Here is a 9,796-nt window from a genome sequence, read left to right as displayed (position 1 = left end):
CATGGGCTGTGCCAGGCAGGAGAGATAAGCCCTGACACCCATTCCCAAAAATTTCTCTTAATGAGACATTTAAAAGGAAATACAATTGTTTGTGTTCTTTGAGTTGGATGCACTGGAGAAATACCAACAAGTGGTTCTCAAGAGCTGAAAACAACCAAACAGCCTTTACTGTCAATTTTAGAAAATTAGAGAAGCTTGGCAAATGGTTTAACACAACATTCAATCAGTCAAAAATATATTTCACATTAGCTTGGCCCATTCAACTTCACAAATTCTTAGCTCGTTTAAATTTAAGTTACTCGAAATTTGGAAGAGGAGAGAATAAGAAGACACAGAAAGAGAGAAAGACAAAAAAGATACAGAGAAGCACATACACAGCTATCAACTCCCGGATTCCAGTGGTGTTTAAAAGGAAATTCCAGGAGTAGGTAGGGTCAAAATGTGTGCTTGCCTTGTCGTCAGCTTTAAATACCCCTTGGTCTTCCTGTATCCCTCCCCCATGTGGGACTGTGGGTCATTTGGTCACTAAGGAGCTGGGTTGGGGGCTCCAGAGGTGGCTGTGGAGCATTGCCTGTGCTGTGCCAGGGACTGGCAGACACTGTTGGGCTGGGATAGAGGCTCTGGGGGGATTGGGGCTCCAGGGCAGGGCAGTGCTTACAGGGCAGGGCAAGGCTGGACCTGCCCCTTCCTCCCCCACACACTAAATGTTTCCAGACAAAAATCTCCTCCAGTTTGTCACAATAGGGAAGGTTGGAGATGAAGTCCCAGTTCTGGTCATGGGCACCTGGACAAGAAGGACAGTTCATTTCCATAGGAGGGAAAGCATGGAGCCTCAGTGTTTCAGGAGCAGATGAGAAGAGACCCTTAACATGCCAAGGTAAGCTGGACCAGTCAGGCAGTCCATGGGAGGCCAAACCAGACAGACCTATTCTGTGTTCCCTTGGTTTTATGGGGACCCATAGTGTCACAATGGACCCTTGGTTCAATGGGGTCCCAGAGTGTCTCAATAGCTCCTATGTTCCAGAGGGCCCCAAAGTGTCACAATAGTCTCAAATGATTCCATGAGGCCTTGCAGTGGCACAGTGGTCTCTATGGTTCCCCAGGCCCCATGATGTCACGTGACTGCTCTGTTCCATGAGCCCTGCAATGTCACAATGGACCTTTGGACCCTGGGGGTTTGCAGTGTCACAATGGACCATTGATGACAGAAGGCCCCTCTGTTTCACCCTGGAGCTTTGGTTCCTCACAGCCCTGCAGTGTCACAAAGGCCTCTTGGTTGTTCTGTGAGGCTATGAAGTATCTTAATGGCCTGTCTATGGCTCCAGGAGGCCTTGCAATGTAAAAATAGATCTTTGGCTCCATGAGGCTCCGTAGTGTCACAATGGACCCTTGGTTTGATGCAGCCTCTCAGTGTCACAATGATCCCTGCATTCCATGGAACCACACAGCATCAGTACGGTCCCCTTGGTTCCATGAGGTCCATGTCACAGTGCTCTCCATGATTTCATGAGGCCCCACAGTGTCACAATGGTCCCTTGGTCTCACAGACCCCGTAGTGTCACAATCGTCCATTGGTCTCACAGGGCCCCACAGTGACACAATGGTCCCTTGGTCTCACAGGGCCCCACAATGTCACAATGGTCCCTTGGTGTCACAAGGCCCCACAGTGTCACAATGGTCCCTTGGTCTCACAGGGCCCCACAGTGTCACAATGACCCCTAGGTCTCACAGGGCCCCACAGTGTCACAATGGTCCCTTTTGAGGTTTGAGGTTAAGTGAGGTTAAGTCACAAGGTCTAAGCTAAATTGAATGCTTCTGACAGTAGTTCTTTTGCTAAGCTGCAAAGTTTAATTAAAGTTATAAGGTGAGCTAGATGCTGTTAAATGTTATTCCTATGTTAAATTGAAAAGTCATAGGTTATAAGTTAGGTTAAATACTATTAAGTGTTTTTCTTTTGCTAAATTGAGAAGTTGAAGGTAGAAATTAAGGTTAAGTTATAAGTTAAGTCCCATTAAGTTTGAGCTCTGTTAAGCTTTTAGCTCATGTTCCTTTTATCATTGCCCTCAATGTCCTTGTGTCACACACACACACAGGGACAGTTCTCAGTTCATTTCTGGTTTGATTGCCTAAGTTTGATTTGGTTTTGTTGTTGCTTTGTTTCCTTGGTGTGCCTGAAGTGTCCAGTGAGGAGCAGAGTGACTCTTGCCAAGGAACTTTGTCCTGCTGTCCCTTAATATTCAATCTGGTTTTTGCTGATGCCTCACTGGGGATGTTTCCAGCGCTCTCAAGCCCTCATTCGTAACAGAGTGAAGGAGCCCTGGCCCAGGCTCTGGCCCTGGGGGACATGGGGACGCTGCCTGGCGGTCCCTGTCCTGCCAACCCCAGGGCCCTGGACCCGTCCAAAAGTCAGGCTCTGGTGTCGATGTCATGGACTATCCTCTGGGGGAGGCTGCGGTGCTAGGGGTGGGAGGACCAGGGGGGACAGGGGACCCCACTGTGCACGAGCAGGGTTGGACTGCTCTGGGAGGGGAACTGTGAGGGGGGGCGGGGCAGAGTGGCCTCATCAGTGACCTCACACAGCTGCTCTGTGATGTCACACACCCCCATGTGATGTCACAGATCCAAGTCTATGATGTCATCTGTGATGTCATACAGCAGTGTTGTGATGTCACAGAAGACGGTGATGTCACAAAGTCAGCATATGGTGTCACAATCTGTTCTGTGATGTCACAGCCTGCTCTGTGATTTTACACAGCCACCTGGTGATGTCACAACCCACTTTCTGGTGCCACAGATCCACACTCTATGACGGCAGGGTTTGCTCTATGGCCTCACACCCTCCTCTGTGACATTACAGCCAGCTCTGTGATGTCACAATCCCCTCAGTGATGTTAAAAAACCCTCAAGAAGTCAATTACACTGAAACAGTGAAGTGTCTTGTTTGAAAGAGATCCCTGTCAGGGGCACAACTGAGAAAGTGTCCCCAGGTTCCAGTCAGAGCAGAACACTGGAGGCAGTGATGACAGCTGGGGACAAGCAAGGCAAAGGTGTCTCTGGTGCTGAACAAACCTGGAAGTGGTTCAGGAATGCAAAGGGCATTCCTGAACCACTCAGGGCTCAGGGACAGGATCTGCCTAAACCCCAGCCCCTGGCCTGGCAGATCCTGTCCCTCCCTCATTGCTCAGGACTCTTCCTGGGATGGGCACTGGCATGTGGGGATGTGCAATGGCAAGGGCAGGAGCATGGGGCGGCCCCTGCCAGGCTGCTGAGCAGGGACAAGGAGGCAATGAGGCCCCAGCCCTGCAAGGGTCACTTGTCCCTTCATGGCCTCAGGCCCAGGGCCAGCAGCCATGGCCAAAATGTTGCCCAAAGTTGGCTCTGGCAGGGCTGTCTTGCAGCTGCTGCCCATCCCTGTGCCCTGTGCAGCCCAGGCTGTCCCACCGTGTCCCTGCCCTGCGCCTCTGTCCCTGCAGGCTGTCGGCATCCCCCGGCTGCCCCACCTGGCTGGGCCCTTCCTTTGCTGACAGCTCTGCCTCCTGCCTGCCTCTGCCTGCCCACACAGAGCCTGGGGCTGATACCGAAAGGGTTAATTCAATTTTTACTGTCTCTGTGAACTTTTAGCACAGGAACAAGGCATTCAGCAGCTACTTTCCCAGCACGGATGTTTGGAAGAGAACACATCTGGCTCAAGATTGCAGTGATAGAAAAAACGACTGAACCTGGGAACTTGGGGTGGGTTTTATAGTAATGGGTAAACTGTAATACACATTTAGTGGTACTGGTAGAATTACATGTCCACATAAGGTTAGGAGTTATCCCTCACTAGACCTCAGGGCTGAATAAATGATACCCACTTAAATAGCAAATTAGTGTTAATACTTATTCTGGTATTTTGGATATTTGGTGATGGCGAGGCCTCACAGAACCAAGGAGTCAGCTGTGACACTGTGCAAACTCATGGAACAAAGGGTCCATTGTGACACAGTAGAACCCCATGGAACCAAAATCCATTTTGGCACATTGGAGCTACATTGAACCAATGGTCCATTGTGATATTGCAGATCCAAGGAGAACATTGTGACACTGAGAAACCTCTTGGTGACCATTTTGACCAGCAAGGCCTCATGGAACCAAGGGTCCCTTGTTAAACTGTGTGGCCTCATGGGACCATGAGCCATTGTGGCACAGCATGGCCACGTGGAGCCAAGGGGCCACTGTGACACTGTGGATCCAAGGAGACCATTGAGACTGAGGAACCTCATGGAACCAAGAGTCCATTGTCACACTGTGGGGCCCTGTGGAACCAAGGGGAGCACAGTGACTTTGTGTGGCCTCATGGAACAATGGAGACTATTCTGACACTTTGGGACCCACTGGAACCAAGAGGCCATTAGAGCATGGGAGGGCCTCATGGAACCAAGGGGACTACAGTAAACACTGTGGGCCTCCATGGGATGAAGCATCCAGTGGAACCAAAGGTCCATTGTGACACAGCAGGGCCTCATGGAACCATGAAGGCCATTTTTACACCTTGAGGCCTTGTAGAACCAAATGGCCATCGTTGCACTTCAGGGCCTTGTGGAGCCAAGGGGACCACAGTGACACTGTGGGGCTCAGTGAAACCAATGCTCTGTTGTGATACTGCAAGGCCTTATGGAATCATGGAGACCATTGTGACACCAAAACACTGAAACAAGGGGGCATTGTGACCATACAAGGCCTCATGGAAGCAAGGAACCATTGTGACACTATGGAGTGTTGGCAGGCCAAGGGGCAGTTGTCACACTGTGTGACACCATGGAACAAAGGAGTCCATTGTGACACTACGGGGCCCCATGAAACTAAGGATTCATGGAACAGCGCTGGACCCCATGGAACCAAATGTCCATGGTGACACTGTGAGACCTCATGGAATTCTGGAGGCCATTCTGACACTTTTAGGCCTCGTGGAATCAAGAGGCTCTGCAGGGCCTCATGGAACCAAGGAGACCTTTCTGACATTGTGAGTCCTCATGGAACCAAGGGTCCAGTGTGACACCATGGAACCAAGGAGACTGTTGCTGGCAGTATAAAAGCTCATGGAATCAAAAGTCCATTGTCACATTGTGGGGCCTCATTGAAACATTGAGACCATTATGACACTTCAGGACCCACTGGAACCAAGGGGTCATTGTGTCACCACAGGTCTCATACAACCAAGGCAACCGCTGTGACGCTGCAAGGTCTCATGGAAGCAAGGGGCCATTGTAACACTGTGGGTACCCATGGAAGCAAGGGGCCGTTGTAACACATCCAGGCCTGGTGGACCGAAGGGGCCATTGTGACCCTGAGGAACCCAGTAGAACCAAGGGGCCAATTTGAGACTCTGAGGCCTCATGGAACCAATGGGCCATTGTGGCATTGCACAGTCCCATGGAAACAAGGAAACCAATTTGACCCTGCAAGGCCTCATGGAAGCAAGGGGCCATTGTGCCAATGTGGAGCCAAGGAGACCATTGTTACATCACTGGGCCTCATGGAAACAAAGATCTGTTGTGATTTGACAGGGCCTCATGGAATCAAGGGGCAATTGTGATGCTGCAGGGCCCCAAGGATCCAAGAACATGAAGCATGTCTGGTTGGCTGGGCCTCCTGGGGGCTGCCTGACTGGCCCAGATGACCTTGGCATGTTGAGGGTCACTTCTCATCTGCCCCTGGAGTTCTGTGCTTTCCTTCCTGTGGGAAAGAATCGTCCTTCTCCTTTGAAATGGGAGGAGGTTCATGGCCAAAATTGGGATTCCTCCTCCAAATTTGATTATGTTCCCATATGAAACTTGCCAGGACAGACAGCTCTGGCTGGCCTTGGCCTCTTGGGAGCCACTTCTCATCTGCCTTCAAAACACTGGAAACCTGTGCTTTTCTTCCCATGGAAAAGAACATCTTTAAAGTCCAGGCATCCATGGCCAAAATTGAGAATCCACCTTCAAAATTCCTTATATCCAAGGATAGCTCCCAGACAAAAGCTTCCAGGGCTGTCCAGGTTCCTTTGACTTCCTGAGGGCCAGCTCTCATCTGCCTTTGAAACACTGGGGCTCTTTACTTTCCTTCCTGTGGAAAAGAACTGTCCTGCTCGTCCTGATGTCCATTGACAAAAGTGGGGTTTGGGCTCACAGTTTCTATCTCTCCAAGGATTCTTCCCTGACAGCAGATCTGGCTGGCCTTGGCCTCCTTGGGGCTGCCTCTAATCAGCCTTTGAAACACTGGGACTCCACCCTATCCTTCCTATAGAGAACTCTCATTCCAGTCCAGGAACCCATGGCTGAAATGGAATTCCACCCCCAAAACTCCCCATATATCCAAAGGCTGCTTTCAGACAAAAGCTGCAAGGACAGACAGGTCTGGCTGGCCTTGGCCTCTGGTGACTGCTTCTCATCTGCCTTCAAAATCCTGGGGTTCTGTGGTTTCCTTCCTGTAGAAAAGAACTGTCCCTCTTTTCCAGGTGCTCTTGGCATCAGGCATTTGACCACTGTATAGGGACACAGGAGCTCTGTGCTCAGTGGGGTGGAGACTGAAGAGAGCAGAGGAGAGCCCTGGGAGGGACTGAAGGGTGGTTTCAGAGATGGTGGATCCTTTTGACATAGTAGGGAACAGCTGGAGAAAAGAAGAATTATTGCCAAGTTGGGGAGGCCCAGACTGGAAGCAAAGAGAAAGGAATTTCCCTGCCAGGGCAGGGCTGTGGTGCAGCAGGTCCCCAGCAGGAGCTTGGAGCAGCCTAAGGCTTTGTGTGGGCAGGCAGAGGCAGGCAGGAGGCAGAGCTGTCAGCAAAGGAAGGGCCCAGCCAGGTGGGGCAGCCGGGGGATGCCGACAGCCTGCAGGGACAGAGGCGCAGGGCAGGGACACGGTGGGACAGCCTGGGCTGCACAGGGCACAGGGATGGGCAGCAGCTGCAAGACAGCCCTGCCAGAGCCAACTTTGGGCAACATTTTGGCCATGGCTGCTGGCCCTGGGCCTGAGGCCATGAAGGGACAAGTGACCCTTGCAGGGCTGGGGCCTCATTGCCTCCTTGTCCCTGCTCAGCAGCCTGGCAGGGGCCGCCCCATGCTCCCGCCCTTGCCATTGCACATCCCCACATGCCAGTGCCCACACCAGGAAGAGTCCTGAGCAAGGAGGGAGGAACAGCATCTGCCAGGCCAGGGGCTGGGGCTCAGGCCTTGGCCCTATGCATTCATGAAACACATCCAGGTGTGCTCAGTATCAGAGACACCTTTGCCTTGCTTGTCCCCAGCTTCCATCACTGACTGCAGTGTTCTGCTCTGACTGGAACCTGGGGACACTTTCTCAGTTGTGTCCCTGACAGCGATCTCTTCAAAGTCCAAGAAACTTCAGTGTTTCAATGTAACTGAGTTCTTGAGTGTTCTATGAGATCACAGAGCTGGCTGTGATGTCACAGAGTAGGGTGTAATGCCATAGAGCAGACTGTGCCATCATAGAGTGTGGCTCTGTGGCATCAAAGAGTGGGTTGTAACATCACCAGGTGGCGGTGTAATATCATAGAGCAGGCTGTGACATCACAGAACAGACTGTGACATCACAGGATAACTTTGTGACATAGCAGTCTTCTGTGACATCACAACACTGCTGTATGACATCACAGGGTGACATCATAGAGTTGGATCTGTGGTATCACATGTTTTGCGTCATCTCAGGAGGCTTTGTGACATCACAGGGGCAGTGTGACATGGCAGAGATGTCCATGTGACATCAAGGCGGGCATTGTGATGTCACAGGGGTAGTATGATATCACAGAGATAGCTGTGTGACATCACAGAGTCTGTGTGACATTACAGGGGCTGTGTGACACCACAGGAAGTCTATGTGACATCACAGAGGGGTGTGTGACATCACAGGAGGCTGTGTGAGGTCACTGGGAAGGTCACTCTGCCCCAGCCCCCCTCACAATTCCCCCCAGAGCAGTCCAACCCTGCTCGTGCACAGTGGGGTCCCCTGTCATCCCAGGTCCCCCCGCCCCTGGCCCCGCAGCCTCCCCCAGAGGATGTTCCACGAGATCGACCCCAGAGCCTGACACGGGGACGGGGGGCTGGGCCCTGGGGGTGGCACAGGGGGACTGGGACTCTCCGGCAGCGTCCCTGTGTCCCCAGGGCCAGAGCCTGGGCCAGGGCTCCTTCACCCTGCTACCAACGAGGCCTTGAGAACGCTGAAAAAATCTGCAGCAAGAGATCAGATAAAGCCAGATTTAATAATACGGGACAGCAGCACAAAGTTCCTTGGCAAGAGTCACTCTGCTCCTGACTGGACCCTTCAGGCACAGCACGGAAACAAAGCAACAACAAAACCAAACCAAATCCAGGCAATCAAGCCAGAAGTGAGCCAAGAACTGTCCCTGTATGTGTGACACAAAGACAGTGAGGGCAAGGATAAAAGGAACACGAGCTAAAAGCTTAACAAAGGTCAAATTAATAGGACTGAACTTATACCTTAACTTTAACTGATACCTTAAACTTCACAATATAGCAGAAGAACAGCACTTAACAGTACTTACCCTAAGTTATAACATAGGACTTTGCAATTTAACAGAAGAATAACATTTATTAATATTTCACTTAGTAATAACTTATATTAAACATAGTAACTTAGAAAAAGAACAACTCTGAGAAGCATTTGACTTAGACCTTGTGATTTAACCTCACTTACAGGCATGATTGACTCAGCAATCCAAGGCACTCAAACCCCTCAGAGAGCAGCATTTCTGCCACATTTCTCCAGCACAGGCACTCCTGTGTGCACACAGACACAAAGAGTCAGTGCAAGGCACCTGTGAGAAATTCCCCTGAGGGCAGGCAATGCTCCCTGTGGATCCTTTGGCATCTCCCCAGCGGGTGAAGGGTTGAGCCTGGAGGAGTGGGGGGATCGGCCCAGGCTCCGTCGTTGTTCGGGATCAGTGAGTGCAGCAAACGGGAGAGTTCCCGGCTGGGAGAGGCCCCACTCAGAGGGAGTCGCTGGCCCAGGAGAGCTCCAAGGGCTCCTTTTGGAGCACTGTTTGCAGGGCCCCAAGAGAGGGGCTTCAGTCCCAGCAATGGCTCATCCTGGCCACACTTGGCACCAACAGCTTTCTTTGGATGGGTGAGAACAGGGATGTTGTGCCACTGAGGGAACAAAAACAGTTCCCAGGGCTGGTCCTACAGAAACCAGGAGCTGGTTGGGCAGCAGCACTGCCTGGAGCAGACAGTGTTTGTGATGAGTGGCAGAGGAGCTGAGCCCAGGGGCTGTTGGCCAAGGCCGAGGCCCAAGGAGCATTTCTCAGCTGTCAGGGCAGCCTGAGATGGAGAGGGGGGAATGCAGCAGCACAGGGCCATGGAACCAAGGGACGATTGTGACACTGTGGGGCCTTGTGACACCAAGGAACGAGTGTGACACTGTGGGGTCCTGTGAGACCAAGGGACCATTGTGACACTGTGGGGCCCTGTGAGACCAAGGGGCCATTGTGACACTGTGGGGCCTCATGGAATCACGGAGAGCACTGTGACATTGCTGGTCCTCATGCAACCAAGGGGACTGTACTGATGCTGTGTGACTCCATGAAATGTAGGGGTCATTGTCACACTGAGAGGCTCCATCAAACTAAGGATCCATTTGTGACACCATAGGGCCTCATGGAACTGTGGAGACCATTGTGACACTTTGGCGTGTCTTGGAACCAAGAGGCCATTGTGACACTGCAAGATTCAATAGAGCCAAAGGTCTATTGTGACATTGCAGGGCCTCATGGAATCATGGAGACACCATTAAGACACTTCAC

Source organism: Melospiza melodia, unplaced genomic scaffold (assembly GCF_035770615.1).
Source record: "Melospiza melodia melodia isolate bMelMel2 unplaced genomic scaffold, bMelMel2.pri scaffold_28, whole genome shotgun sequence".
Lineage (NCBI taxonomy): Eukaryota > Metazoa > Chordata > Aves > Passeriformes > Passerellidae > Melospiza > Melospiza melodia.
The sequence above is the reverse complement of the archived record's forward strand: the minus strand, read 5'-3'. Positions refer to the sequence as shown.